Source organism: Podarcis filfolensis, assembly GCF_964270895.1.
Source record: "Podarcis filfolensis genome assembly, chromosome: 1".
NCBI lineage: Eukaryota > Metazoa > Chordata > Lepidosauria > Squamata > Lacertidae > Podarcis > Podarcis filfolensis.
Genome location: NC_139604.1, coordinates 16,881,084 through 16,894,250, shown reverse-complemented (window position 1 = coordinate 16,894,250; position 13,167 = coordinate 16,881,084). Strand labels below are relative to the sequence as shown.

The 13,167-nt window shown below is 48.1% G+C and overlaps 1 protein-coding gene across 1 annotated transcript in view; it reads left to right on the top strand.

The window, feature by feature from the left end:
- Window positions 1–364: 364 nt before the first annotated feature.
- NAB1 (NGFI-A binding protein 1) overlaps window positions 365–13,167 on the top strand; it is a 51,065-nt gene continuing 38,262 nt past the window's right edge. The window contains exon 1 of the mRNA XM_083630820.1: window positions 365–769. The gene's annotated coding sequence lies outside the window, so the exon portion shown is untranslated. The remainder of the gene's footprint in view (window positions 770–13,167) is intronic.

The following is a 13,167-nucleotide window of genomic DNA, read 5'->3' as shown; positions in this document are numbered from 1 at the left end:
GAGAAAGGGGAGGGAAGAGGGAGAGAAAGAGAACGGGGGGAGAGGGAAAGAAAGAAAGAAAGAAAGAAAGAAAGAAAGAAAGAAAGAAAGAAAGAAAGAAAAGGAGAGCTTTCCAACCTCCCAACGAGCCTCCCTTTCCCTTCCGACGACTAAAGCTTTGCCCCGCGAGCAGCGCAGCGGGCGCGCGCGAGGAGGCGCCTCCTTCCCCCTTCCGCGCTCCTTGCTTCCCTTTCGCCGCCGCCGCCGCCGGGCCGGGCGCTCCTCCGTCCCATTCCTTCCTCCCTCCTTCGCCGCCGCGCTCTCTCCGCCGCCGTGTCGTTCCGCCCCCCCCTCCCCGCTCTGCGTCACGCGGCCTCGCGTGGGAGGTGGGCCCGGCGCAGGCTCGTCGGCGGGCGGGCGGGCGGGCGCGCGGAATCTCCCCACGTGACGGCGGCGGCGCGGGAGGGGGGCCCTGGATGTGCGCGCGGGCGGGAAGGCCAGGAGGAGGCGGCGGTGGAGGAGGAGGTGGAGGCAAGGCGAGGCTGCTGCTGCCGCCGCCGCCGCCGGTGCCTCCCTGCAGCCCTGCCGCCGCCAGTGCTGGGTTGTCGCGGGGCTGCCGGGCAGAGCTGGGCCGAGGGGGCGGGAGGCAGCTCGCCCACCCATGGGAAGGCGGCAGCAGCAGCAGAAGAAGGACGAGGCCGGCCGCAGGCGACCCTGGCCATAACTTCGCGCCCGCCGGGAGAAGGGAAGAGCCGGGCAGGCAGCGGCAGCAGCGTCCTGCGGGGAAGAAGTAAGTCGGGGACCCTCGTGGGCACTGGATCGCGCGCAGGACCTGGGGGGGGGGGCGAGACGCGCGAGGGGCTGTGCGGGCGCGATCGCGGGGATCCTTTCTCTCTTCCTGGCTGCCGAGGAAGCGTATGGAGAGACGGGGCTGCGAAATGTTGGCGCCTGGCGAACAGGTTGCCGTCGAGTTATCTTAAAAGAGGGGCGCGCCTTTGCTTCCCGGCAAAGCGAGATCTTCGGCATGGGATCCATTCTTCGGGTTGAAAGCTGCAGCTTTTGCAGAGTTGGAAAGGGACCCTCCGAGGGTCATCCAGTCCAGCCCCCTCTGCAATGCAGGACCTAAGTTTTCTCCCCGCGCCCCTTCTAACCCACACACAAAAAAAGGCTTTCTGGAGAGACCGCAATGGATTTTGTTTTTCTTGCTCGCGATTCGGGAGGCATTTCCCCCCCGGCTTGGCTTTTCAGCGGCCGAAACTTGCCTCGTCGAGAAGTCAACATCGCGCGTCAAAAACGCACGTGTGAATGCGAGTGTAAGGCCTCCGCGTGTTGGTGCGGTAGGCGAGTATCTTAAGAATGCTAGCTGCGCGCGAGGCTTCTACTGCAAGTTCTGGTTCAGCCTCGCTGGCGCTCTGAGGCTGCGATGGTGGTAAAGTGGGGGGGTGTAACTGGGAGAAACTGAGGCAGGGGTGGAGTCCCCAACCACATCTGGAGGTATCCAGGTTCCCCAACACCACATCACACTACTTGACCTTTGGCCATGCTGCCTTGAGGCTGATGCGACGAATGGGATAAAGGGAAAATAGGAGAAGTTTCTGCCCCGTCCCGGAGGGTGTTTTCTTAGCTGCTGCTTGGTACAATTCATTCTGCTGCTGCAGATTGCCGGAAGGAGAGGGCGGATTCGTGTATATGTAGGCGGAGTGTGGATGATTCCCAGAGAAATCCAGAGCAGAAAAGGGTGAGGGCGTGGGAGGAAAGTACTGAAACGTCCATGTATTGTCTTCGCTTAAAAGTTTGGGGGATGGAGTGCAAATCCAAACACTACATTGGGTGGGATTTTTTTTTTTACTATGTTTTCTCTACGTCTGTGAACTTTTTTGAAGTGCTGGGAAAATTTATTATGCTACAGATTTTTGAGACTTTTTTTTTTAGCGGTTGCTCCTTGTCCCTCTTAGACACTTGTCCTCACGATATTTGCCCTCCAGCAAATATATTTTAACAGCTTCCCTTCATTTGGCTGCAGGCATACTCCCATGTGTGTGGAAATACTGTACATGATGTGTGGTTTTGGGGTTTTTTTTTTTTGCACAGACACACCCTAGTTGTAAACTAAAGTCAGCTTAATATTTTTGAATGGGAGGATTCCTGTTTCTTTCTGCCGCCCCCTCAAAAGAATGATGCACTTTGTAGGGTTTTGAAAGCGTAGGTAGGTGATCCAAATTATTTTACTGAAAGCAACAATTTGTTTTAATAAAGGACTTAGGTTTATTTACCAACTTTGATGAGAGGCTGTTTTGCTTTGTAACTTAATAATTCAGCTGCCTCCAAGGTGGTGGTGGTGGGGGGGAGTGCTGAAGATATTCTACTACCAAAACATAATACTGTACTGAAAAACTGGTGGATTGTCAGAACAAAACATAATAAATTTAAGGTAGAGATCCTTAATAAACCATCAGTAGATCTTAAATGCCATTTTGGTAGGGGAGCAGAACTGATTGCATATTTTGAAAGAAATGCTAGTTTGGGAAAGAAAAAAACCAAACACCATCCTTGTTGTTTAGTTAGCAAAAAAAAAAAAAAAAGTTCTAAATAGCTGGTTGTTTGGGAAAATATTGGGATTGTATTGTTAGCACTCTCATCTTGAATTTGGAAAGAAGCCCTGTTGATTTTAACATTTCTTACCGGTACATCAAGGAAGGCAGTAAACCATAAATAAAGTAAATCTGCATCAAATTAGAATGGACTTACATCAGAGCAAACAGAGTTTAGCATCAAGATGCCACTGATAAAGTTGTTTATTTAAGCCCTGCTTCTAAAAAAGAAATAGCCATCTACGAATGTTTCGTACCGGAACGCTAGGCTTCAGAAAGATACAGAGCCTTTCAAAATAAATTGAGTGTTGTTGAAAATGCAGTGATTCTGTGAGCTGCACAAATCTTCGTTCAGTCGTTTTTGAAGAAATCTTTTGGAAAGTCTAGTGGCTGGGCAGTCTTTCAGGATGTACTTTGTTTTTTCTAGAAACCCCTGAGATCCGTACATTTAGAATGAAAGAATTAACAAGCCCAGGAACTGAGCTCACATTCCTTCCACACCAAATCCGCTCCTGGTGTCTCCCAGTCCCTTAGGTTTCATGATTTCAGCATTATAATAAGAAGGGAGGCGGGTCACAAACACACTCTCATTTGGGTTGCTTCCATTTTGTTAATGACTGGAAGCCATAAATCCCTTGCTGACCTACATAAAATAACCCAGAGGTCCGCTAGCAGATCCCAGTCTGAACTTATGCCCACTTCTGGAATGTCTGAAGAGATCGTTTTAGAATGTATTCTATTGCTTTTCCTGCAAGTGAGAGATCTAAACATGTGCCCAGTGGCAGTGGGAATGGCGAGAGATGTTACCCCTCACCCCACCCCATTCTGTCTTAATATAGGCAGTCCTCTGTACCTATAGAATTCTCACCATTGCTGGCTTTTGAGATCTGTGCTACTGCAACCCAGTTTTCAAGCCTGGGATTTCCTTTTTCTCTTTTGTGGCGGGGGCCAGGAAGGAATTGCTGACACTCAAAACCTAAAAAGAAGCCCCGCACCAACTCCTGAATTAACCTTCTGTTGCATACAACCCACTTTAACCGTATCTGAAAATGTGCACAAGAAGCTGGCGCCCCTGTTACTAGATCATTTTTTATATTTATTTTTGCTTTTCATTCCTTGCCATTTAACTTTCGCTGAATGGGAGCGCTCCTTAGCCATGTGAAGAGAGACAGAAAGAGAACTTAAAATGGAGGGGGGCATTGAAAACCAAGCAACGTCTGTGCAAATATAGGGGTACGGGTGGCCCTTCACCGTGGTGACTGACCACAAGCCGTTGCTTGGCTTGTTGGCCCCCGAAAAGCAGACCCCCCAAGTGCTGTCTCCTCGCGTCCTCAGGTGGTCAATTTTCCTTGCCAGCTACCAGTATGCACTGATTCACCGCCCTGGGAAGGCGATGGGCCATGCGGACGCCCTCAGCAGGCTACCACTACCGGAAACAGGCCCGACCCAGCACCTGCACAAGAGGTTATGAGTCTGGAGCTGCTTCCCGACCGCCCCATTCAGGCACAAGAAGTTGCACACCATTCCAAAAAAGATAGGGTCATCTCCCGGGTCCTGGACTGGGTGTGGAGGGGATGGCCCAGCAGCAGCCCCGGGCCAGAATTCGCCGGCTACAGAACCCGCAAACATGAACTGTCGGCCCACAAGGGGTGCCTGTTATGGGGAAGCAGGGTCGTTGTTCCCCAGCCCCTCCGCAAAAGGGTCCTCACAGCCCTACACGAGACACACCCAGGGGTAGTAAGAATGAAGGCCCTTGCCAGGAGTTATGTGTGGTGGCCGGGGATCGACGGAGAGATAGAGGCCTGGGTCAAACACTGCCAGGCCTGCCAAGAATCCCGCCCAGATCCCCCAAGGGCCCCAGTCCAGTCCTGGGAGTCCGCCCAAGCACCATGGTCACGCCTGCATGTGGACTTCGCTGGCCCCTTTCAGGGGAAAACATTCTTCATAGTGGTGGACTCCTACACCAAATGGCTGGAAGTCGCACTGGTACCGTCCACTTCTACGTCCGCAGCCATCCGGGTACTACGCAGGCTGTTTGCAACCCACGGGCTCCCTGACACTCTTGTCTCAGACAACGGGACTGCATTTACGTCAGGAGAATTCCAAACCTTCACAGCGCAGAACGCCATCCGCCACATCCGTTCGGCGCCATTCCACCCTGCCACCAATGGCCAAGCAGAACGCATGGTGTGGACCACCAAGGACACCCTTCGCCGCATGACGCAAGGGGATTGGGAGTACCGCCTTGCCACATTCCTTCTAGCACAGCACAGCACCCCCACCTCAACGACTGGCCGGAGCCCTGCTGAACTACTAATGGGTCAGCGCATTGCAATCAGATTGGACCGCCTTCACCCCGATAGAGCTCAGGATGAGGTAGTGGTGGGGAAAGGCAGGAACCCCCGGACCTTCGAGGCCCAGGACCCAGTGTACGCAAAGAATTTTGGGGCAGGCCCTGCATGGGTACCCGCCACAGTCACCAGGGTCACGGGCCCCGTGTCGTACGAGGTGCTAACAGATGGGGGGCAATGCTGGCGCCGCCACTGCGACCAGATACGGCGACGATTCCCGGGAGAAAACCAGGAGGAGGAGGACAGGTCAGAGGAGTCCCAAGGGAACAGTGGGGCAGTGAGGCCCATAGAGCAGCAGGGGCAAGCAGGAGAGGCAGAATCAGTAAATACAGAGAGGACCCGTGAGGCCAAAAGGACACCGGAACCAGAACCACGACTGAGCGAGCCGGTTGCGCCAGACCAAACAGCCCCATCACAGCCAGCATCCTTGGAACACGAGCCAGAACCTGAACCCCGGACCAGGGAACACCCAAGGCCGCAATGCACACGTAGGCCGCCGGCGTACCTTGAGGACTATGAATGCGACCTCCCGGGCAGGACTGGAACTTAAGAGGGGAGGGGTGTTATGTACTGAGTTGAATAGGATTCAAACTGCAGCAGTCTGATTGGTCCTAGAACAATAGGATTCAGAATGCAGCAGTCTGATTGGTCCTAGAACAATGCAGCAGTATGATTGGTTGGCAGGAACCACCCAATCATGCTCCAGATAGAAGTGAATCCACAACCTGATTGGCTTACAGTAGAATTCCGGAATTAGCCAATCATGTGCAGCCCATTGTGTAAATAATGTATATAAAGCAGATACTTTGAGGGGACTTTCATTCCTTCCTTCTCACCACTATGAGCTGAATAAAGAGCATGAAATCACTTTGCGACTCTGAGTATATTTTAGGGGGAAATGTAAAACAGTTATCTTCCTCTTCCTTCCCCTTCTTTTTCCAAGGTATCCCCCGCTAGTCATTTGTCTTACAGATGTGGGTGGGAGTCTCGTGTGAAAACACCCCATAATGCCAGAGTATCGCTGCTGAAAAAAATACAGCAAGGCTTGCTGTTTCAATTCAGCCTTAATTGGGGCAAGGAGGGGTGTTTTGTGAGGGCACGGAGTGTGCCTTAAAAGGCGACAATTTGGGTCTTTGCTGGTTCCCCTCTGCGCAGCATGCCCAGAGATTGACTGTGAAATTTTGATTGCTCAGTTCCATACAGCATCTCTCCAGGCGAACGTTCGTACCCAGTTGCCTTTGCTACCAAGGCAGCCTGCAGACAGCCTGGGAAGGAACTGGTTAATGCATGCTAAGCCCACCCTCACAGCCCACACTTTCTTGACTTCTCCTCTTATCCTGCTTCGCCTACATGAACAACATTCGCAGCAGCAGCAGCAGAAACGCCTCCTCTCTGTAACCTTCACAGAAAACCTGCAATTTCCATCTTCTGCTCTGGGCAGGAATTTCTATTTTAAAAGTTGGTCATCCCAAGATGTTGACTTGGAGAGGGAGATGTTGAAGATTTCTGGCCCGTCATTTGTTTGATAGTTAAAACAACTACTGTACAGTAATTCCACACTTCTTAGCATTTCTGTAGCATTCCCCAGGCTGTTCCTCTAATGCCTGCCACATATCACATCTTGTAATTGTAAGTTAAAACAATTGGCTTTACAGTGTGACCATAACCATGCCTGCTTGCCAGTAAATCCTATTTAGTTCAGTGGGGCTTACTCCAAGGTAATTGGTGTTAGGATTGCAGTCTTAGTAGCACTGTGCTTTTGTTATTAAGGATGCAAACTCATCTGGTGCTGTGGAAAACAAAGTCTTTCTTTCTTGCTACTCCCTTTCCAATCCCATTTAGAAAAATGCCCCCCCCCCAATTCTTAGTAACTGGCCTTAGTAACTTATTTTTTATTTAGGGGATTAAAACCCTGCTATGAAGTTCAGCCTGCCATTTACTTCCCAGACTACCAGCATAAAATCGAATAGCAACAATTATTTAAGAAATGGCACAAAACAGAAGCAGGAAATGGAAGACGTGTACTTAGGGGGGAAATGGCGAATAATCCCTGGATATAAAAGGTGCCTGGTGTTTTCCACCATCACTCTAGACCCTACTTGAAAAATCAAAATATTGAAAATGTATTGAAAATTTTCTCTCTCACACGCTTCCCCCCTGGTATCACTGTTTCTACCAGAAGGTTTTTACAACTTTCAAAGTTAAGGCTGCACTCACCCTGATGATTCAGTGAGAGGATTCAACATATGTAGTTTATCATTCAGTTTCCCTGTCATCAGATCTGGCTTCAACTCCTCAGACAACTTAAAGCTTGTTGAGGGAATTTTAAAAGCCTCTTGAGGCTGGTTGCATGTTCATACGTGCAAACCTGTAGGTGCTGAAAGGGAAATATCTGAACAGCCGCTTATTCACATGTGCCAGTTAATAATTTGATGGTGGACGACTCACAGCTAAATATGTCTTTAGCTTCTATTGACCGGCATTCCCCCAGAGATGATACCCAGAATTCGACCCGTGCCTTTTGATCTGTGAAGCTGTGGCCGTTGAACAACAACAACAACAAAAATGCATTGTATGCAGTGTTTGAAAGTGAGATAGAAAAGCTAAGAGCCAAATGGCTCCTGCGACCTGGGTTGTGGGTGACAAAACAGAATGTCTAGTTGCCCTGGGTAGGCGGTCGGCAAAATTTTTTATTTATTATTTTGATAGGCATGAACTAGTACAGTGGTACCTCAGGTTACATACGCTTCAGGTTACAGGCGCTTCAGGTTACAGACTCCGCTAACCCAGAAATAGTGCTTCAGGTTAAGAACTTTGCTTCAGGATAAGAACAGAAATCGGGCTCTGGCAGCGCGGCAGCAGCAGGAAGCCCCATTAGCTAAAGTGGTGCTTCAGGTTAAGAACAGTTTCAGGTTAAGTACGGACCTCTGGAACGAATTAAGTACTTAACCTGAGGTACCACTGTACACAATTCACATAAGTGACACATTGTTAGGATCACATTTTTAGCAGAAATGGTTAATAAATGTTTAATTTGGTGTTTACAATAAAAATATTGGCACCGTACTTCAAATTTCAAAACACTCTAGTTTTTCTTGTTAGACTCCTTAGCATACTGTTTATCCTTAACATATACTTTGAGGCGTCAAAGCACATACCTTTCAGAAAAAAAATGGCACCCAGACCTTTTGAAGTGCTTGCAAATGGAGAATCCATAGGTGCGAAATGCGCCTGGTGCCCTGCTAATTTCGAACCATGATTGTAGGAACTGTTCTTTAGTGCACGGGAGCCATTTGCAGACAGGCCACGCTCCATCCGGAGTATCTGCTTCCCTCCCTCCCTGTTAAGTCTCAGGTGGCAGGGTGAAATCTTGGATTTCCACTTGGTGCATGGTTTCACGTGAGCCCTGTCGCTTGGAATTTGGATTAGCCGCCGTGCGGCTGTTGTTGGGCCTTGATCAGATGTAAGTGGTTATGGGAGCACATGCGGCCTTGGTGATCTCAGAAACGTGCAAGGCCATACATGTACAACACTAATTAATATGTTGTATGCAAAGGAGAAGCTTGTTGGATTGGCGAGGAAAAAAAGTGGGAGGCAAACTATAAGTACGTACTGAGGTGCAGCTTGAGTTCGAATTGCTCCCCTGTTCTTTGCTGCCTCCTGTCTTGTGCTGCACTTTCCACTGGAAAGGTGTTTGTTATGAGCGGAATCAGAGTTTGGTACAGTGGTACCTTGGTTCTCAAACTGAATCCATTCCGGAAATCCGTTCCAAAACCAAAGCGTTCCAAAACCAAGGCACGCTTTCCCATGGAAAGATATGCAAAACGGATTAATCCGTTCCAGACTTTTAAAAACAACCCTTAAAACAGCAATTTAACATGAATTTTACTATCTAACGAGACCACTGATCCATAAAATGAAAGCAATAAACAATGTACTGCAGACACACAATCAGTAGCTAAACTGGGTTCCACACAGTCACAAAAATAAAACACAAAGAGCCGCAAAAACAGACAGACCTCAGCGTAACACTCAAAATGGAAGTGTGGCACTCAAATCGTAAGCGTAAAAATTAAAACAGAGCATGTTCGGCTTCCAAAAAAAGGTTGCAAACTGGAACACTTCTGGGTTTGCAGTGTTTGGGTTCCAAGTTGTTTGAGTACCAAGGCATTTGAGAACCAAGGTACCACTGTACTAGCAACACATCATTTAGAATTCGATCTGCGATATTTTAATCTGCACAATCGGGACGAATTTTAGGAACCCAAATGTCCTATTGAAAATCACCACCTTTGAGCTGCCTGGCCCCTAAATGGCAACTAGACATTCCATTTTGGCACCTGTAACCCTGGTTTAAGGAGCCATTTGGCACCTAGCTTTATATATCTGAGTTTCTAACACTGAGTGGAAGACTAGCAATCGGCCTCCGAGAGGGCATGGAGTGATAATGAAATGAAACCCAGGCCCCAAAATCTGGGGAAGCTCAGGCCCGGTAGGGTAGTAGTGTTGTTTAAAGTTGCTCAGAGTATTGCATTGTGCCAGGCTCCTTAAGGGATGTAAACTGGACAATCCTACTGGTGTTTACTGATTGCAGCTGGGCTCCCCCACCCTGAAAGTAGCTATTCAGAAGTTTGCAGACTTGCAATGCCGTCCTCCCTAGATTTGCTTAAAAGTGTGATTGAATCCAGGGAGACGTATTTTGGAAACTTGGCATTGGTTTTTCCTTAGTGTGTTGGGAGTTCTAGCTACTGTGATATACTCACTGGCATGCATTTGGTTCCTATAATAATGTCAGTTGTGGCCTTGACACCCCCAGAGTCCCCACATAGAACACAGCTACTTTATAATATGATCATGGGACATCCACAAAGTATAAAGCAATGCAGCTCTACATAAGGCCATGAACCATTCCCACCGTATAATTATAAGCGAGCCGCTTGCATAAATACATTTAAGTGTGTCTACAAACTCAATGAGAGGTGTGAGCTTGCTTCTGCTGGCTAATCTCATTTGCATTTGCACTTGAGGCAAGCAGAATCTCATCTCATCAACACAAGGAAGCCTTTCTCTTTTTTCATATTTCATACTTGTCAAGAGTTGAAAATCTCCATTCACAATATATTGTGCCATGGAGAACTGTAGAATAATAGCCAATGCTCTTGAAGAGAAGCATGGATACTGTTTCTAGCTTGTGTGTGTGTGTGTGTGTGTGTGTGTGTGTACACAAACATACACTATACTTTACTGCACTGATATGTTTAAATGTTTATTTGATTCTTCTTGAACTTCCCCGCCACACTTGCCGTCCGCTCTTGCCACACCAGTGTGGCGTGCCACACCCTTTGAGAAAAGCCATTCTGACTTAATACTTTGCGAGACCAAAACAACAGGTGGAGATCTTTTGGCTTGTGAACAGGTTCAGGTTTAGCACATTAATAATTGGGGTCATGATGGAGTCAGGCCTAGGCACAGTGTGGCCAACTTCTGAGCAGACGTCTATAGAATTGCACCATTCACATTTTCGTTGTTTGCAGTAGGGAAACTAAGCACAAGCTTTAAGACTTTCCCACGGGAGTCACTTTTTATTTAAAATAGACCTACTTTGCCTTTCCGGACACCTGAGGCAGTGTACCAAAAAAAAATTAAAGTTGAAAAGTTCAGAGATGAGCATGCAAAGCTGGCTGGTAGAAGTAGACTTTCTTATATCCGATCCCCAGTCACCTTCCCATGCTCCTTCTAAGTGTTGGGCAGGTGGGTTGGGAAAGTCACCTTCTGCTAGTCCCATACAGCTCATGTATTTCTGGACCCAACCCATATTCAGGGATGGTGGGTGTTTGGAGAAAAGGTTGGATAATGGTGAATCCCTGGAGTCTGCCTATGTTTACAGTCTTAAGGTGAAATGTGTGTGTTGTGGTGGCCACCATCTTTTGTTGTTTAGTCGTGTCCGAATCTTTGTGACCCCATGGACCAGAGCACGCCAGGCACTCCTGTCTTGCACTGCCTCATGCTGGTAGCTTCGAGAACACTGTCCAGCCATCTTGTCCTCTGTCGTCCCCTTCTCCTTGTGCCCTCAATCTTTCCCAGCATCAGGGTCTTTTCCAGGGAGTCTTCTCTTCTCATGAGGTGGCCAAAGTCTTGGAGCCTCAGCTTCAGGATCTGTCCTTCCAGTGAGCACTCAGGGCTGATTTCCTTCAGAATGGATAGGTTTGATCTTCTTGCAGTCCATGGGACTCTCAAGAGCTTCCTCCAGCACCATAATTCAAAAGCATCAATGGCGATCAGCCTTCTTGATGGTCCAGGTCTCACTTCCATACATCACCAACTTAGATGGCTCTAAAAGACTGTTGGACAAATTCAAGGAGGGTGAAGTTATCAATAGGTACAAACCAAAACAGGTAGGTTCTGCCTCCACTTCTGGAAGCAGTGTGGGACTCATAAGTGGGGAGAGTGCTGTTGCCCTTGGGCCCACCTTCTTGGCTTCCCATCAATCTCTAGTTGGCCACTGTGGGAAAGGTATGCAGGACTACATGGGCCATCGGCTAGCTTTTTTTCTGTTCTTATGGGAAGAGGTAGCAGACCTCCAAACGGGACTCATTTAGGTGCTATGTGGGCTTCAGGTTATACCTAGAACCCAAGACCAAACGTGGAATCTGCATAGCACCTAAGAGAACTGTTGGTATGTGTCATTTGGTTTCCTGTGTGTGTGTGTGTGTGTGTGTGTCCGCGCACACACACACACACACACACACACAGCCAGAAACAAGAGTTCAGAAGTAATCGAAGACCCTCACAACATCCAGCTCGATTTTACTTACTTTCTATATACAAATATACTTACTAATAATTTTATGTAGCAGTGGTTAGTCCCCAGCTCCCCATTTTTAGCTTTAGTTTGCAAAAGGGCATCTCTTGGGAGGGGGTTATGCCTTTTATGGCAGAACCACTCTGTTGCCACCTTGATCTAAAATTGTAAATATTAATAAATGTTAACGTTTCACTGAAAGCGGCCTGTTACGATTTGTCTTGGTCAGATATAGTGTGTAGCTCAGGCACATCCAAAGTCCAGCTCGGGGGCCTAATCTGGCCCGCCGGTATATTTAATCCTGCTCCTGTGGTAGTTTATTTATTGGGGTAAAATTATAAAAAAAAGCTGAACCACTTAAATTCCACAAAAAGCTCAACAACTTCAGTCCTAAAAAAAGGCCATCAACTTTGGTCGGCCCTCATGCATGTTCACTTCATCAAATCTGGCCCTCTGAAAAAAGTTAGGACACCCCTGGTGTAGCTTTTAGAAATAGGCAGTTAATGTATCAGTGATGAGCTGAAAATGGGCTTAATTTAACTTGTTCATGTCTTTTTAATTTAATGTATTAGTTTCATTAGTTTTCTTGTGTGATTTTTGGAGATCTGTAGGAGCCGGAGACTATTTAAAGCTTAACAGATACATCCTTGTCTTAAAAAAATTCAGGTTTAACCGTTCGATTTACATTCTGTGCTTGCTTCAGAAAGTTTTCTGTTGATCTAAAAGTTCACAGGCAGCAAAACTACTTTTGTGTGTGGGAATCAGCCAGAGCTCTTCGTGCTTTTGCACGTGGGCGAAGCAACAAATCTTTAATTTTACCTTTGCACAGTGGGCTACTTGTACACAAACTCTCTCAAACGCCCATCTTCTCTCCATCTGGACAGGCAAGGAGCATTATCCTCAGCCCAAGGGCACATTTCAGCCAGGCAAAAACACTTGGGTTGTGAAGCGGCAGGGCTAATGAAGGATATGGTTTCCGGGGAGTTCTCGAGTCAGATAGCGGGGCCACATTCATCACTTGGGCATAAGGTTCTCTACCCTTAGTTTAAATGGTCAAAAAGTTAAAGGAATAGCCCTTCAGTAAAGGTAAAGGGACCCCTGACCATTAGGTCCAGTCTTGACCGACTCTGGGGTTGCGGCACTCATCTCGCTTTATCGGCCGAGGGAGCCGGCGTACAGCTTCCGGGTCATGTGACCAGCATGACTAAGCAGCTTCTGGCGAACCAGAGCAGCGCACGGAAACGCCGTTTACCTTCCCGCCGGAGTGGTACCTATTTATCTACTTGCACTTTGACGTGCTTTCGAAATGCTAGGTTGGCAGGAGCTGGGACCGAGTAACAGGAGCTCACCCCATCGCGGGGATTCGAACCGCCGACCTTGTGATCAGCAAGTCCTAGGCTCTGTGGTTTAACCCATAGCACCACCCGCGTCCCTAGCCCTTAAG